We start from the raw sequence: 19,610 nt of genomic DNA on the forward strand, positions 1-19,610 counted from the left end.
ATAACACACAACATACACAACTAATGTAGCTAATACGTGTTTGTTCCCTTGAGGGATACTGGGGGATAAAGTGTACGAGATAAACAGAAGACTTCTTCCACCAGATATGATATGTATGCAAACTCATTGTGATTTATATCAGCTGTGGACAAGATTCGTTGCAGACTAATTGAAGTGCTTTTGTCTTCTTGTGTAACCCCCCTCCCTTCTCCTTCTGTCTCTCTGTTGTTTGGGTTTCCTTCTGTTTGGCCAGGATCCAATACTAGTGCACATGTTTCTGTCTCATGTTGATGATCCTGCAGGACTGGATTCAGCAACAGAGATACAACCTATACTGCTTCATCTTCCAGTTCTGCATACTTCATAGCACAGTTAAAGCAACCATTTATAATCCATGAACAGCAAAAGGCAGCACAAGTCAGTGCATGACGTATGAATGTCTTGTTCTACATATCTATCTGCAATCTCCTCACCTTTATTGTGTCCACTTCTAACCTGTTTATCTCAAAATGCTACCAACAAATTTGTAGACGTAATTTAAAAGGCATCCGAATATAATCCCCACTACTAATAAAATAAGTATCTATCTATCTATCTATCTATCTATCTATCTATCTATCTATCTATCTATCTATCTATCTATCTATCTATCTATCTATCTATCTATCTATCTATCTATCTATCTATCTATCTAATAGTGTTAATAGTCCACTATACCAGGTTAAGAGTCCAAAGATGCAGAAATCAGGGAATTAAATGCCATTGCCCATTCTTGATCTAAAAAAGAAGCAAAACACGTCTTAGTGTTATTGCAGAAATCCATTTGATAAAAATCCAGCAAGTTTCACAGAGAGAGTGTTCATTTTATACCCTTGTCAAACACCAGTACATGTTTCTTAAACATGGCATTGGTGACATAAAGATCCATTACATTTACAATAACTCATCCAGCATGAAATTGCATGTCAAGCAGATGTGTCACGACAGTGAACACATACAAAATAACTAAAGTCAATGCTGAAGATATTGTTATTGGGTGTTTATTAGGGAGTGTTTGATATATTTTTTGTACTTTAAGCCCACCACCATTATGGTGAGAAAGAGGGTAGTTGAATGGTGTAGGTGATGATGTTCAGTGCAGTGAGGACTGCCCAGACATATACTGTATATTGGTGAGACAAAAACACTCCACTAGCATCTCAGTGCAGCACTCAGTAGTCCATCTGCACCTGGAGAAGGGCCATTCATTTGAAGATAACAATGTCCACGTCTTGGCCAAGGAAGACAGCTGGTTTGACAGAGAGGTTAAAAAAGTCTTCTAAGTCAAACTGGAACGGCCATCCCTCAACAATGGAGGAGGCCTTTGCCATCAGTTGTCCTCCACATACAATGCACAGGTAGTCCTCTAGAAACAAACATTCATAGATAAAAACAACGCCCTATCACCATGTCCGACTACTGTAGTTCCCCTTTCTGCCGATGATTGTAACACTAACAAACCATGGATTAAGATTTCACATGTCATGTCAAAACAACAAATCAAATTTGACTAAGTGAACAGTTTGGTCTGATGATGTCAGACTTAACGTGGCTTTCCTGTTGATGTATCATTTGCAGCATTTGGTCCTTCTTTTATCCAAATCTCCATATACTTCTGAGCAGGGAAGGAACACACAATGTATTAATGTGCATAATGTGACAGCATCGAGACTGCTGACAATCTGGGTCAGGTTGAAAGTTAGTGCCAGCATTGTAGATTATACTCTTCCTATAAGAAAAGTCTCATAACCTGCCTGTTATTTCTATTTATTTTAATTATTGATGGGGTTGTACCCCTGTAGGAGCAAAACGATGTAGGAATTAGTTGGCCTGGTAAATTTTCTGCCCGGCAGCATTAACCACTGAACACTGAACTGTGAATGTTTTACTATTCAGTGGTATCTACTGGTTGAGTTAACTGATCAATTTAATGGAAATAAAAGAGAGTGATTAAGCATAAAGTGGCATTTCAGACTTTTGATTATAAGGAAGAGCATCTATGTGTCATTCACGTAAGTGTGGTGGAATACCTCAGTGGCTTAAAGCTTGGCTTAACCTCTACACCCCTTGAGGATTGAATTCATTCAACAGAGGTAGAATGTAAAAGTTACATTACGGTACTGCAGTATTTAATTTGTATGTGTGTTGTTTGTATGTCTTGTAATTGTTTCTGGTAAGTCTTAGGGAATAGTACTTTCATATTTAGAGTAGTCATGGCATTTAAATGTCATCATAAAGCGATCATAGATTGTATTCAATAAATAATGACTTACAAACAACTCAGTTTACGAAGTCTCTCAGAAGCCATTGTCTTCTTAGGTTAAAGACTGACTGTACAGGTACAAACTACAGGTAGTTTTTCAGGAATATACCTTTTTTGTATATGACTATGTTTCAGTGACTCTCCTTATTGACCTTATGACTTTCATGACTTGTGCCATGAGAAAAAAATTTACCCAAACCTTGTTGGTCTCAGGAAATCTTCCATGACAAAAGTATAACAGACATCATAAATTATAAAGAAATAATAAACATAACTAGAAATAGAAATCCTTCATCATTAAGGAAGGTGTGAAATTAAATATTTTTCTGCCTAAGCACAAGTTTGTTTCATGTGTTCACTATAGAGTGCAGGTGCATCCCCTGACCCCCCCCCCCCCCAATTTGGTCTTATTAGGTATTTGTTAATTTAATGAGCAATCTGTGTACTTTTTAACACATTTCTGAATAATAAAAAAATTCTTAGAAATAGGTTTTAATTTCTCAAATATTCACACAATATGTGAAATATATCTATTTCTCCTTACTTTTAATAATTAAGTCTGCAACATAGGTGATCTAATGCAAGGTCAGACAATCAAAAATTAATGTTACAAAATTAATCCACAAATCAGAAAATGCAAATTAACTTAATGCCCCAGTCCTTCTTGCATCTGTGAAACATGTAAACTACACAAATAAATGGCCTCCAAAGCTGCATATGGCAAGTCAAACAAAATGTTGCTGTCACAAGGACAAATCTCAATGCAGGACAAGCTAAAATGAACACAATATGCTTCCATTTATGTCCATCACAGTCAGCATCCATACACATTTGAGTCAGATAGTCAGACATCCTTCATACCCACACAGTACAACGGAACTAACTGTCAAGACAATCTGTTTGATACAATATATTAACATGAAATCACATGCACAAGCCTCATAGGTAACTAACTGGTTCTAGTAAGTCCCCACATCCCACAGAAGATAATTAAAACACCACCACAACGGTTTATTTGTGAACTATCACCGTCCTATATTTCAGAGAAAAGGGGCCAGGGTGCAGCATTGATTCAATTAATTTGAATTAATGGGCTACCATCAAGATGTAGACACCTTGAAAGACATTGTGTGAACGCAGACTACACACTTTTCACACAGAAAACGCTGAGGCTGGACTATTCTTAATTATGGACAATGGCCCATGCTTCATGCTCTCCATTTGATACGAATAGTTGAGTTTAATTTGTGTTGAACTGGCATGCTGTCAAGGAAAGTACATCTGAAACCAAAGGTGTGCCCATTCTATATAGCAGCACAACATGAATTTCAATGATGGGGAGGAGTTTTTATGCTAATTTTATCTAGCAGTATAGAGGACAATGACCACTAAAGAAACTGTTATCTACGAAGACACCAACAAACTGCTGTGATTGCACAGAAATTGATGAGGATGACTACATGGACATTGTACCCATGTTACAGTCTGCTGACAACACAGAGCATTATGGTTAGAGGGATTGCACATTTCTTTTGGCTTAGGAATTCCTCAGGATTCCCTGGTGACACAATCAGAATGTAAAACGATGCTCCATGTTCTCTTTCTACATGCACCGAGTATAACTTAGAATAGGCATGGGCAAACTACAGCCCATCAGCCATTTGTGGCCCGGTAGGCTTTGTAATTCAGCCCACCAAATTTTGAAACCATATAAATAATTTTATATAAAGAACGTAGAAGACATGCTGTTTATTATCCCCGTAGGGAAATGACTTTTTCCACTCCAGTCCATTTTTCCAATACACACATACAGTATGTATATGGTACAGGCCCTGAAACACTCACAAACAAGGGGCCTGTACGGCATGCAGGTAGATAGTGGGGGGTAGAGCGACAGGCAGCTCCTCACTGGTGCGCCCTATGAGCGTCTTGTGGGGTACGGTGCCTTGCTCAAGGGCACCTCAGCAGTGCTCAGGAGGTGGAGAGACAGCCCTATACTGTCTGTCCACGCTCCAGGTTTTTTTCGGACCACGTGGGATTCGAACCAGCTATCCTCCGGTCGAATTAGTGGACTGAGCTACTGCCCCCCCATTTATGAAATAAATGCTATTGTCAAATTTTCAAATTAGCCTGCATTTTTATGCTTTGCTGTCTGTTAAAGGCCAAAACCTGTTATTTAATGGTTTTTAAAGATAATTTGTATCAGTGCAAATAAACACTCCATCTACCAAATTCTAGTACTCTGTGTGGCCCACCAGTCAAAGAATTTGCAAACCCCTGCTATAGACTCAAGTCAAGTCATTTTTATGGCACATTTAAAATTCAAAACACAGTTGATGAATGTGCTTCACCGCATGCAACAAATAAATTACGGAAAATGTTTGTTTTACAAGGCACACTGTCACGAGAGTAAGGGTATGGACCCAAGTGCAGGACACCGAAAGCGAATCTTCCATCCATGATTTATTCAAAACAGAAATAATTCTTCAGACAGGCAAGAAACATAGCAGACTTACAGGAACCAAACAAAAGAAAAACAAACCAGCACCAGCTGTGACAAAACCCCTGGCTTAAAAGGCCTCCAGGCAATAACACCCAACAATGTTCAGGTGTGCATGATCAGAATGGGGGTGTGGACGAGCTTCAGGTGTGGAGCCGTGGCTCCACCCACCAGCTTGGCCTCTCCCTGCCACACACCAGCACTGCCACGCCGAAACGTGACACAGACAATCAAATAAGAAAAAGACCTTTACAAGCAATAAGACTGAGTCACAAAACCGATGCAGGCTGAGACATACAGTATAACAAAGGTCTGCAGTGACACAGCTACCATTTAATCATATCACTTTTACCAAGTCTAAACAGATCACCATTTGTACTTTAGACACACTGCCTTAAAGAAATCAAAGTCAAGGAAGTAAAATTTGGACTACATTGTTTAAATGCTGTGAATAAAATATTCCTCTGCTAGCTTTAAATTAAGCAATCTGACGACTAATTTCAAGAACTCAGAAGAGCCTTGATCCCCATTGTCACTTAGTATTTGACGTACTACTAACTCATCAGGTGAACATAAGAGGTCATAAATCTTTTCTGAAGCATGTCATCCACACTCATCACCAGGCCTGCAACATGCATCATCAGTCAAACATTGGTGCCATTAGGCATGAGACAGAGGATTGGAATACAAGTGGGACTGATGAGAGGCGCTGGTTCAATAGCAGTAGTGTAGATGTAGGTACAGAGTCGTTTGTTTCACAGTTTTTGCAAAATATAAATAAAGGACAGACTAAATTCCAGCCCTGCATCTTAGTCTTAACTTTGCACCCATGATGAACCATTCTACTATTAGGTGGAGTTGAAATCACCCCAATACCACAGTATTTATGCCTGCCACTTCCCCAATGCAAAACTCTGCTGACTCTGTCTAGCTTTTAACTTTAATGTTTTATGAACAACTTTCACATATGTGATTGACTGAAATCTCTTTGTATCAAAAACTTTGTATTTTGTTTTACTTGAGACTGTGAATCTGCCTTTCTTCACCATCATTGTGATGCTGTACAACTTTGTCCCTGTGATATCCTGTCTATCACATTCTGACTGGGTGTGACTCTTAATTAAATAGTGAAATATTCCTGAACAGAATAGGATGTGGAACATTAAATTCAAATTAAAGTTGTTCAATCAAAATATTGGACCAGGGGGGAAAACCCATAATAGGCAAAGTGAATAATCTAGGAAAAGAATCAGCAATGGGAATTTCTAGGAACAATGTCTGGATGATGATTATCAACAACAGACTGACGGTGAACACTGACAAGACCATGACAAACTGGTGGCACAGAAGACAATAGATACTTAGAGCAAGGTGAAAATAATCAGAACTTTACAGTGAAGTGAAAGATGGAGAGGGGAAGGCACCAGTAAGATGTAACAATAAACTGACACTGAAAGTTTAAATAATGATACTGAAGGAGAGACAGAATGAACAGAACTGAAAACAGACTAAAACAGAATCAGGGGAACCAAAAAATACAATGAGAAACACAAGATTAAAAGTTTCACATAGGTTCCGTCCATATTATTCGTTTATAAATAATATCTACAGGCTTTGCAGGCTAGTCTTGCTGTGCTTTATATGGTAAAATAATAAAATGTCAAACTATTCACATTTTAACTTCTAATTGACATTCTAGACAGCATGCAGAGAGTGCAAACCTCTGCCAAGGTTGCTCAGCTTCCCCATTATGTATTTGCACATAAATTAACCATAAATTCGAACACTTTGTATCAGAAGATCAATAACTCTTCTTTTATCCTTATCTATGACACATTAGACCCAATTTGTTCCTAACAAAAACCCTTTGATAATACTTTGGATCTGGATGATGATATGGATCACCAAAATGTAATGAGTAGGCCATGCTCTAAATGTTTGAAAAGTCAAAATCTGTTCATCTCTATTTGAGTAGTCCGAAATAAACCTGCCCAAAAATGACCTATTTGTTGGAGGAAATAACATCAGAATAGAAAAAATGTACATTTAACTATAAGAATTTAGATGTTGACTCCTGCCTCTCATTCGCAGTCAGCTGGGATGGGCTGCAGCCAGTGGTGGGCAGTCAGGGCCAGCAAGGCCTTCTCTGCTGGTCTAACGTAACCAGAAATCATGATATTTATGACAAAAGTTAATTATATTTCATTGCATTTTCCTTAAATAAATATGTTCAAATACATGTATAAATATATAATTATACAATTGGATATAATATGACACAGGCCAACACTGGGTAAGTGTCTTATTTTTAGATTAGAGGGGTTTTATCCAAATCAATTATAACAAAATAAAATGACAAATATACGAAAAATGAAAAAAAAAAAGCTTGCTCTTCTGCAATGTGTATAAATGATGTGGTGCACTTGAGCAGCTGTGTGATTGTAGAGGAGATACACAAAGAGACTAGTGTCCCTGCTGGAAAATAGCCTGTTTTATGCATGATAGAGGTGATGCAACATCTACCAGTGTGTTAATGTATGTCTGTATTTTGTTTCTCTAGCTATGGCGTCATAAATTATGGTAATTTCAGTCGGTTTTGTTCTGTTTTTGTTTTGTTTTGTTCTAGTTGTGTGATGTCTATAAAAGGTGTGGTCACGGGATTCCTCTGTGCAAATGACAATAAAAGGAGTGGGGCTGTCACCGGTTTCTGTCCCATTTGAGAGAAGTTACAAAAGTCCTGAACGCTACATTGGTGGCAACGGTGGGAGCTACTCACAGTATTATGGGATGTATTTATGCAAGTTCGACAATGGAGAACATCACTGAGGGCCTAGGTGTGAAATGCACGGCCCGCCACTGGCTGCAACATAACCCGTACCTGCAAAGTGGGAAAGCGGATGCACACGAGATGATTACACGCATTTCGTCTTCAAAAAAATGGATAGATGGATGGATGGATGGATGGATGGATGGAGGGATGGATGGATGGATGGATGGATGGATGGATGGATGGGTGGGTGGGTGGATGGATGGATGGATGGATGGATGAATGGAGTTTAGATGATATATGTCTAGATACGCTCTGACAATTCTGAATAGAAGGACTGAAAACAGTATATGTGTTCAAATACATGACATGCATAAATTCCTGCTAGGTGTACTTAATCAGCAAGTAAACAAATCTGAATGCAAGGTTGCGCTCTTATTTTATTTAATGCAGAAAAGAGAACATTTGAATCTCACTATGTCAAACAAACTTGTTGAGTTAGAGTGAAATGATCATTCGTGTGACACAAAGTCGTGCCAACAGATTGGTCAATCTTTACCCATAGGACTGCTAGTCACCAGAGAAATATTGAAGCTTAGCCAGAAAAGCAATGCACTTCCAACCCTACATGCAGATGTCCATTTGCACACGCACACACACACACACACACACACACACACACACACACACACACACACACACACACACACGCAATTTGTCAGAAGTCAAGTCCCTACTAAATTATTCCCATCTTAGACAGTTTGTGTTTACACATGCTTAAACAGGAAATGACATACAGTAGCACACACAACAAGCATCAATTAAAGACATCATCTCCAATACTGATGACAGGCGATACCGAATATGTCAACAATCTCTTGAGTTAATGTCAATCACAGGGAGGGATAAGAGGAGGGGGTGGGGTAGGTGTAAGAGAGAGAGAGAGAGAGAGAGAGAGAGAGAGAGAGAGAGAGAGAGAGAGAGCGAAAGAGAAATATTTACTCTTGCTCATGGCAAAAGTCAAATTGTTGGCATTTTATCGAGTTTGTACAATGCAGCTACAAACCATGATCCATCTTCATATCACTAAATATATCAACATAGTTATTCAGATACAAACGTATTTACACATTATCTTCTGTTGTTATCAGTCACATCTGTCCAGTAGCACACAAACACAACTTCATTATAATGTATATCATGTTGTTACTCAGGACAACTTCAGGCTATACTTTGATATCAGTCTCCCCGAAGAGTACCGAAGTCATTCTGACAGGCTTATTATCACACACCATCTGGTGTGATAAATGGTCATATTTACTTCATCCACTTGTCTGCTCTGACTGAAATAATCTTAATAACCTTATTGGACTCTAAAAATTCGAGTCATCGGAAGACAGCAAGTAGAAAAGGGATTCTAAATTCACAGCTTGCTTTTGAGCTACAGTCTCACTGAAGTAGAGACTGATCACTCCTGCTGTTAAGGAGAATGCTGCAGAGCCCTGTTGCGGGAAGGCTTATTGGACGTGTGTAAATTGCTGGGGATTCTCCATGTTCTTCTGGCAGCATATTAGGGAGTATAGTATTGTAGTGCCAATGGAAAGGATCGTGTTCGGAGGCTTATTATAATAGCGTATCATTACACATACAATTTCACTTCATTATACTAAAGCCACGTAAAATATTACTCAATTAGATGATTATATCTCTTGATAAAGTCTATGCCTTCCATTCAGTTAAAAAAAAAAAAAGGAAATTAAATATTAAAAACTAATGTCATCACCTGACTGTCATAAAGATAATATTACAACAGTAATAAGCACTTTGTCTCTTAAAAAGTTCAGTCTTAAAGGGTTTATATTAAAATCGCTCTTTTTATGTCTGAATGTATTCGCAAGAACCTCGCAGACTGAACTGAAAGAGAAAGTAATTCTGGAAAGAAAAGAGAGAATATAAGAGAGATAGAGTGAACCGCGTGAAGAAAAGGAAAATATAAGCTGCATAATTCAGTTAAGCAAATAAGAGATGGGATCAATACTGCAATTAAAGAGCTGAGAATAGGATATCCTCCGTGAACATCCATTAATTTATAATTTAATTAATTAGTGTTCAAATTATCTGTCCTAAAAAGAACATTTACCGTCTCTTTATATCGTAATCAACTTGATTCTCATTCTAAGATTTTAGTATTTGCATTTTTAGAAAGAACAAACTTGTACCAGCATTTATGATTTAAAAATGGAAATAGCAGAGTTAGGGTCAATTCAAAGTATACAATCAAAGGCTGTATTGTGCCACACTGATAATGGACATGTGTGCTGAAGATGATGACAATGCCTGTTTGACGTAGTCACTATTCCAATATTATCTTTGTAACCAGTGAGAAGAGGACATTAGATTTTTATATGTGTGTGATTTCCTCTTGAAGACGTTTTTTTATTTAAAAAATTGCAGATCATCCTTTCTGCTACTCAATGTTCTCTAAGCACAGTCCTATTTTGACATAGCTGATCTGAAAACATACTGTCATTGTGTCTAAGATGCTGTCAGATAGGCCTGAAAATGACTCTATTCTTGTTTCCACTCAATTTTTTTAAAATCTGTCTTTTGGGAGGACCTGATGGGCTGATGTAGATAGATTAAGGGAGAGGTGGTACATCGAGTTATATTGTTCTTCAGCTTTCAGTACATGGGTGATATGGCCAAATGGAGGGAGGAATATGCAGTTCATGTCCTAGATCCAGGGCTTTGAACCAGTTCATTGAACGAAAACGAAAACCGGAAACTTTTGGTATTTTGGCAGGAACAAAAAAGAAACCGAAAACTTTATATTTTTTAATGTTTCGGAACAGAATCGGAACAGAAAATAATTGTAATACCGTTTTTTTTTTTTTTTCATTCTTTCAAAGTTGAGGCTTAAATCTAAAGGTGACCGTGCCTTTTCCATCCAGGCCCCTCGACTTTGGAACGACCTGCCTGAGGAGATAAGGCATACAGAATCAGTGACATCTTTTAAATCTCTTCTTAAAACCCATTTTTATAGACTTGCCTTTATGTGATGTCGTCTTTTACTTTTACTTTTATTTATTTTTTATTCATTTTTATTTATTCTTTTAGTCTTTCTATTCCTTTTAAGCGTTTAATTTTGTTTCCATTGTCATTAGGCAATGCTGTCTTTTTATCCTACTATTCTTTTGTTTCTAAGTATTTAAAACAAAAAATAGTTTTATTGCTTTTATTGTTCTTATCTCTTTTACCATTCTGTCTTAATTCCTGTTCTGGTGTGTTTTGCTTAATTTTACCTCAATTTTAGCTTAATTTTGTCCTGCTAATGTTTGCCCTCACTGTTTTGGCTCTTTTGGCTCTTTGTTGTCATATGTTTCCTGCTTTTGCCTTGTTTGTCAAAGCACTTTGTAAACTTTTGTTTTTAAAGGTGCTATATAAATAAAGTTATTATTATTATTATTATTATTATTATTATTATTATTATTATTATTAAGATACGAATATCTGGCTTACAAACATTCATAGATATGACCACCGCACGCTGCCATATCCAAATACTGCAGTTCCCCTTTCTGTCACAACCTCTGCCAAGCATCACCGCTACGTACGAGCATGGCTCATCTTGTTATTGTCTGTCTCACTGTGAGCATCATGTCGTACGTTCTTTTGTCTGGACAAGAAACTTTCCAAAGACGTTTGGTTTTCATTTGTTTTGCTCACTTGTGAGTTCCAATTCATCAATAATGTATTCTGTGTTACTAGCTGGAGAGGCCCCTTTAAGAAGGTAGCCATGTAATTTTTCAAAACAAAAACATAGTTTGGAACCAGATAATAAATACGCAGCCTGGTACCAACTAACCCACAGACTGATACCGGTTTGCAGTATTAGTCCAGGGGTTGGAATCTATAGGTAAATTACACTACGGTACCAAAGGATGTTATTTCAATTATTTCATTTAATGGGTTTTAATGTTCCTGGTAAGTCTTTTGGGAATTGTCCTTTAGTATTTCTAGCAATGGCATTTAAATTCCCTCAAATGACAATTATAGGTTGAAATATAATAACTAAGAAAAAAAGAACCTCTTAAAACCAATTGTGTTCGTAAGCTGAGGACTACTTGCATTTCTTAACTGAGAGACAGTTGCACAAGGTCCAAAATAAATTTTTGAAAATCAAAAAGGAAACCACAAAAGCTAGAGGTTTAAAAAGCAAGACCAAGTTCTGACTGAAGAGATAACCAAGAGGGCTGCAGAGCGCTTAACAAAAGTTCATAGTTCTATGGCAGTAAAACTGTAAAAACACACCATTCACATAAACCCGAATGAATCTTAAAATCTATCCACAATACGATAGTAGTTGTAGTGTAGAAACATGGCAAAAGAAGAATCACAAAGAGTAAAGGGCAGATCACTAGAGGAGCATATCTATCCATCCTTTTTCTATACTGCTTCATCCAGTGCCTTGGGTTCTGGGGAGCTGGAGCCTATCCTAGCTGACTGTGTGCGTGAGGCAGGGAAAACTCAGGGCGTGACGCCAGTGCACAGCAGAGCCACACAGAGACACGGACAAACACACCTGGACACACTCACACCTACAGTCAATTGCCAATTAACCTGAAGCGCATGTTTTTGGAGGTGGGAGGAAGCGAGAGAACCCCAAGAGAACCCACGCAGACATGGGGAGAACATGAAAACTCTGCACAGAGCGGGATGCGAACCTGGAACCACCTTGCTGTGTGGCCACATTGCTACCCACTGCGCCATCGTGCCATGCCTCGAGGAGCATATATGAGACACAAAACATATACAACTGCTCAATGTGTAACTTATCTGAAATCAATAAATTCTCCTTGAGCAGAAGAACATCACCAAGCGCAGAAGCAGATACGTAGCACCACACAAATGAAGAGTTGGATTGCAGGAGGGTCTCCACTGATTTGTACCTTAAGGTAACATCTCTGGATCATACTGAGTTGAGTACAGTTGGGTTGATTATGAGCCTGAAAACAGTTTATCAGTCATGCACTAAATACTAAAGCAATTCAATTTTTTCTACCACATCCAGTGCAGACTACCATCTAATCCAATCCATATTCTCCAAATGTCATTGTTTTTTTTTGCCATGTCACAGTACTTCTGTTTAAGGTTTCAAATTAGATTTCATATTTAGATTTTTCTTTGTAGACAACATTCCTACACTGATAATGTTTACACAATTAATTGATTTAAAATAAAACACTTTATTCATGTGCCCTTACATGATAACTAACCAATTCTAAGCACAGATAAACCTTAGCAGTCAGTAGGCACCCACTTTTGATGGCAAGGTAAAACAAAGCTTTTACTTTATCTGGAGCTCCAGCAATGACATCAGAATGTCATTCAGACTGAAATGTAGTCATTAAAGAGGAAAGAATAATTGGGTTTGAAGGGACCAAGCTACCAGAGGCGAAAGTAGAGCATATTGAAACTGATTCCAAAAGCAACCCCAGTAGATTCTTAGGTAAGCAGAACAAGGACTAGCTCAACTCTCAGATTATTGGAAAGAACAAGGTTCATGCCTTCACAAGAACCAAGTGTTGTCATATATATTTTTGGCAAGTTACCCAAAGGATGACATCAGACTAATAGTGGTCATTAATCAGTGGTGAAAAAATTTCACCTGGTTTCTATGTTGTTATACTAGCAGGAGTCCCTTTTAGTACATGACAACAGTATTTAAATAAACCGAACTGAATTGAATTTTAACACCTCTTCAGCAAGCACTATCTCCAATTTATGTATTTATTTATTTTTGTTTAGGGGTTTTGTGTTATTTTTTAGTTCAGGGTTTCTTCTTCTTGGCTCATTTTTTACAAGATTGTAGTTTCCATTTCTTTCACAAGGAGATAAAAATAAAATTAAGTGAACATATTCTGGCAAGTTCTCTGAACTGAATACTTTTCCAATTTTTCCTCTGTGAGTGGGTGTTTGTTGATGGCTGGCACCACGATGCACTCGTCTGGGGTGTCCCCTGCATCTTGCCTATGGTAAACTGGGATAGGCATAACGCGTGACCTGCAAGGTGGAAAAGTGGCAGCAGACGAGATGATTATGGTTGTCTCATCTAAAGAAAATGGATAGGCAAATGGATAGGCGTATCATCAGTCAGATATTCAAGACCAGGTGAATTGAAACACGGTTTCAGTGCACTAGACATAGATGCAGAGGCAATTGATAAAATTCAAGGTAAAGATGAGAGAGTTTCATTATGGAATTATTGGAGGCACATAGTATAGAAAACTTATACTAAATAAGTTGTCTGTGAAGCTTCTCATGGTCAATTTCCATGATGAGTAAGTCAATTGGCCTTGGAAAATTGAAGACGTTTCACTTCTCATCCAGGAGGTTTCTTCATTTCTGAATTTATTCAGCACAGTGGTCTGAAAAGGTCTTTCTCCCAATAAACAAATATCTCTTGGAAAATCAAACATATTGTGTTGAATGCTCAAATCCGCAGGTCTATAGGAGGGGAGGAGAACTCACATTGGTCTTGAAGGAAAGAAGACAGTTTTTTACTGCATTGTCAGTGTATGATAAAATCGATAAAATAAATTAAAAGAGGTGACAAGAGAAGCAAATGAAGCAAAAGGATGAATGTGCGTAAAAAGTAGTGAGGCAGACTATATCAGCGTCTCTATTGCTCTCTCTATTGGTGAGAGATGAAAGACACCCATTAGTAGTTTGGGGAACAACTCTCTTTTTGCTGTGATAATAGATAAATAGAGTTGTGGTGGAGTTGATATGATGAATGACACAAGACAGCTATGATTAAAAAAAGCATTTGCTGTAAGTTTTTTATCCAACAGCCAACCTATACAAATGATGGTGTTGCCCTGAAACACAACTTTGTTGTCTCCAGCTGCTAAGTGTTAGGACTTAATTATAGCTTAAATGACTCAATAATATTTTTACATCATAATTGTTTAATATAGTCTTGGCAATTTATACTACCCTCTGGACAACCACAGGACTGTGTTAGAGTTAGTATGCACAGCATTATTCCTGATATTTCAAGGTGTATTACACAGAGAAATGTGCTTCACAACATGCAGACAATGTGTTTGTGACACAATGCAAAGCATTCTTGTATTATGCATTGTCTTAATGTAAGCGTATTTTGTTTCACAATTTATTCTATTGATTTCAGTATTTTAAACATTTCCATTAACACAAAAAAAATAATAACTTGGCACATTATATAGAGCTTTTAAGCCACAACTCCAAAAGCTGTAGTTTTATAAGTGTTACTGGACAAATGTAACCTTCCAGAAGCAATATAATGAAAGGGTAAGCTTCATAAATAAGCATTTTTAGACAGCTCTAATGGATCTCGGGATTATTCGGAGGACGATGCCTTAAAAAGTTTCCTCATGACTACATTGAAACAAAGTTCTGGAAAAATTCCTGAAGAGATGCACTTTTGTCATAATAAGAGCTCATTAACTGTTGTGTCGCACACCAAGGGCATAGCACTCACTGTGGTGATGTCATCATGATGACATCACTTTACCTGACTCGACAACAAACTAAGTAATAGCACCTGATTCTGTTATCTTGTTATCTGTTATCATTAATGTTAAGAGAGAGCCCAGTCGCTATCTTTGTGTGTGTGTGTGTGTGTGTGTGTGTGTGTGTGTGTGTGTGTGTGTGTGTGTGTGTGTGTGTGTGTGTGTGTGTGTGTGTGTGTGTGTGTGTGTGTGAAAAGTCAAAACATATTGTCTAACCTTACATAGATACATGAAATACATCACGATGATTCTCAGCAATGTGTGTTCATGAAACCTACATCTCCAGGACTGAGACCCATGAATTATATTTATGCATAAGTATCCACAGCAGCACTCATTTTCCTTCCAAGTTAGATATCAGTGGAAGTAGAGTGTACAACTGCATATCACCACATATCTTTTGCAGAAGACTGCTGCTGTTTTAGATGGCATTTTGAGAAACCCCTCTCTTTTCAAAGGACTGGAAGATGACACTGAAAACAGGACCAGGATTAATTCAGAGATGTCATGGAAAATGTCTTTCACTAAATAAGGAGGAAATCAACAGAGAACAAAGCATTTCACCCACACAGAGACTAATCACAACCCTTTTACATCTTGTACCTTATTAACCGATTTGCATCCATTCTAACTGCACTTGCACTTTCTATTTCAGTCATGTGCTATAGAAAAGTTGGTCGTAATACCAAAATCAAAACTTTATTCCAACCTAGACGCACTTGTCATTTTCCCCTCAATTTGACTTAACGCTCCACTTTCCATTAAGAACACAGCACCTGACACAATGAACTCAATAAAATGTACATGTACTACTCCTCCTTTCTTTCCTGCTGAAAAGGAAAAGTGTTTCCTGGTGTTATCTCGCATGGTGCTTCATTCTCCTGATCCAGTCGAGAAACACAGCAGGAGGTGTATAATCCTACTTCAGGCACACTATTCCAGTGTAATCTTCTGCTCACTCAGAGTACACACAAGTCACTTTTGACTGCTCCATAAAGGCTTCCAATGTTCACATTCTGACCATCTGTGATTTGCCTCTACTGTATTTTGTCAAACTCTATCTCCTTTTCTGTCTTTCTATCACAATGTTCCCTATGTATTTCTATCTGTCTGTCCTTATGATAACTACATGTAATCGATAGTAATATTCATGATGTTAAGCATTTCAAATGTCACGAGCACATTAAGGGCATTTTTGGGTGTGCAAGCATGCAGTACATCTTTATCTGTTTAAACATGGTATAATCTAGATTGCTTCAGTGTGTGTGGCAGTGCTTCAGCTCTACTGAAAACCAATTTTACCCAATTTCACAGCAGCTTGAAGGAATACTTTGCTTTCTTTTCAAATGCTTTGTTTAATTCCTGCCTTTAACATGCAGAGCCAGCCTTTTGATACAATGGGTCATTTCAGCCAAGGAGTCAACAGAAATGTGGTAATTAACATCAGAAATCAGCCGTCTCTTGCCTTTGCCGTCAAAGTCTGGAAAACGAACAAAAATGGCACTCAAATGTAATCACGGCAGTGGGCGGCAGTGGCTCAGCAGTAGAGCAGATGTCTCGTAGACGGATCGCCCCAGCCATCGGCGGATCGAGTCCCACTCCTGCCATGATGTCACCAGGAGTGTGAGCTGATGGTGGGAGGTGTCAGCTCACCTCCCGGCCACTGCCCTGAGCAAGGCGCCGTCCCCCCCACAAGCTGCTCAAATTGGGGCACGTTCCAAAGCCGCTGCCCGTCACTCTGCCTCCCTGATGTGTGTAGTTTGATGTGATTGTACTAACTGGCCCCCTTGTGTGCTGTGTTCAGGGGACCTGTATACTGTCAACTAACCGAGTGACTTTGTAATTTCCCCTTCCCCTCTTCTTCACCTACATAAATCCAGTAGAGCACATAAGTACATTTAACTTACAACATAATTTGACATATACAGTTATTCAGTATTCCAATCCCTTCTTTGTAAATTCAGACATTTCAGACCTCTAGAAAATCATCTGTAACATGAGCCACTTTATAGAGTGGTTCATGTTACAGGTAGATGTCTGAGAGGACCAACTGAATACAGCTGATGATAGACATGTTCCATTCCCCGTTTTTGGAGAACAGACATTTCCAATGAGCACTTGTTGGCTGGAGAATTGTACTGATGGAACACACTCCACTTGTCTGGTTGGAATTAAGTAGAACTAAGTCTCATCAATTACTATCAACTGCTCCAGAAATTTCTCAGTCTGCCTCATTAACGACAAGATTATTTACTTTTCTTTCATATCTTGTGAATGTTCAACTTCTCATTGCGTCAAAGGAGTTTTGACTTACCTGGTAGTTTGGAGTTTCTTGACCATTACAGGGACATCTGTTTGAAGGAGATACCCTGCTCTGTAACAATGTGGGATTGTGTAGTTTGCCAGTTTGTCAACATGTGGTCGGTGGTCCTACAGATGGACCAATCATGTAAATCAGGGGTCTTGTACCAGACTCTCTCTGTTGCAAATGAATTTAGTGGCCCATTTCTTACAATCTTGTCAGAGGGATCTCCCTCCCATTGCTTTGCTACAGTCTCCTCATCAACTTACTTTGGGGATATGCGCTTGAGACTAACATATTGGATTACTGAACAAAAGGCTGATGTCCATCGTCCCAGAAAAAGCTGATTTTCAATTTTCAACTTCTCAAACTACAAATACGCATGATCACAAAAGTAGTTGAACATGGCATGAAAGAAAAACTGTTCAGTCAATCAGTCAATTTCTTTTTTTTTAATTCTACAGGCTGTCTTGGTGTGATCTTTTGTTTGTTACCGACAGTGACAGAAAGAACAGGAACTGTTTACTATACAGCATCACAGCTGTTGCTGAATCCATGTGAATTTCAATGGAGTGCATGCAAACTGCAATTCTCCAGAAAGACTGAACCATTCAATCCAAAGGGTCCATAGGTTGCATACCTATTTTTATGAAGTACCTGTACTGGGATCCTCATAAACGCATGCACCTACAACTTGGATTTGTCCATATATTTTGGCATAAAGAAAGTAGCTGTTCCAGACAGGCCATGGTGTCCCGATCAACTTGCTGGACTCTTATGAAAACATAACCACCTGTTCCCATTTCCAAAACATATCTTTTTAAGAAGTTTCAGGCAGTTTTGGCCGTGGCTTAGTTTATTAAACTTCTGCCTTTTGGGTACCCGTAATGCTAAAGAAAATCAAAAACTAGAAACCAAAAGGTTTCCCCTACTATGATTACACTTAAAAAGCAATAGTACCATGACTGTTTGAATGCTTGTCAATGAAAATATAACCCAGGAGTTGGACCATCATATCCAGAACATCACATATATGCAGATTTAACTTTTATGTATAGCAGACCTTACTGTTGTGTCATTATGTTATTCATGTCAAAGCACTGTAGACATCATTCAGGAAGTTGGAATCTAAATTGTTGTAATTGCCCCAAACCTACGATTATCATATTTTTTTTGAAAACACTAACATCTTGTGGATTGTAGCTTTGGCTGCACTGTAGCTCTTGAAAATTTTAATCAAAATCCATTCATATAATTTTCAGTAATCCTTTTTAAATACAGAAATACCAATGCCAGGGGAAGCAGATCCCCTTGGGAGCTATAAAAAATCTTGGATGCTCTACTTTAACCTCGATCTACTCTAAAATTCAGTGGCTCCTACTTTGGGACAAAGCCCACCCTGAACACCAAGTTTCGTGGTTATTAAAGTAGTTAAGTATAATTGAGAAATAGGATTATAACAATCCTATTCTGCAAAAGAGGAAAAAAGAAACATCCTAGATCAACCCACTCCAAAATGTATTCTGCTTTGCCATATACCCAACCATTGTACCACATTTGATCAAAATCTTTCACATAGTTCATCCTCTTCAGACAGGTACGTTTTTTGTTAAAAAATACCTTCCTTACAATGTCAAAAAAACTGAAAAAAATCCTGGATCCACACCCATATCCAGGTTATTCCAAAATGTATTTAGCTTACTAACAATCATTTTCCTTGTTCAAGATCAATGCTCTTGAGTAAATAAACACAGATGACAACACACTGTTCCAATAGTGAACATCATTGAAAATGAGAAAATAAAGGGATGAAAGGAGGACAGTCACAGTCTAATGACTCAGTCTCATTTATATCTTTCAGTGCAGCAGTACTACACCGACTCATGCTACATCATGGTGCAAACTAATGTGCATAAAGGTATGAAGAACCAAAGTTCTTGTCTTGTCTGGATGAAAACCACACAACAGAATGAAGAAGACAGAGGTTAAGGTAAAGTTTTACAGTTCAGGTGTAACTATCATTATTCCCTACTTCTTCTGTGGATTCAAAATGCACCTTACAACTGCCACTAGCCCTGATGCCTCTCTCATCCTCCTCTTTTCCACATGCTTTCTTGCTCTCACCCTAAGTGGCTAGTTGTCGGTGTCAGTTGAAGCCCAATTAATGGAGAACTAGATTTATT

The 19,610-nt window shown here is 38.2% G+C and overlaps 1 protein-coding gene across 2 annotated transcripts in view; it reads right to left on the bottom strand.

Annotated features, from left to right (window-relative positions):
* shank3a (SH3 and multiple ankyrin repeat domains 3a) overlaps positions 1-19,610 on the bottom strand; it is a 183,565-nt gene that overhangs the window by 114,976 nt on the left and 48,979 nt on the right. The gene's annotated exons all lie outside the window — the stretch shown is intronic.

The sequence above is a fragment of the Antennarius striatus genome, chromosome 4 (genome assembly GCF_040054535.1).
Source record: "Antennarius striatus isolate MH-2024 chromosome 4, ASM4005453v1, whole genome shotgun sequence".
Lineage (NCBI taxonomy): Eukaryota > Metazoa > Chordata > Actinopteri > Lophiiformes > Antennariidae > Antennarius > Antennarius striatus.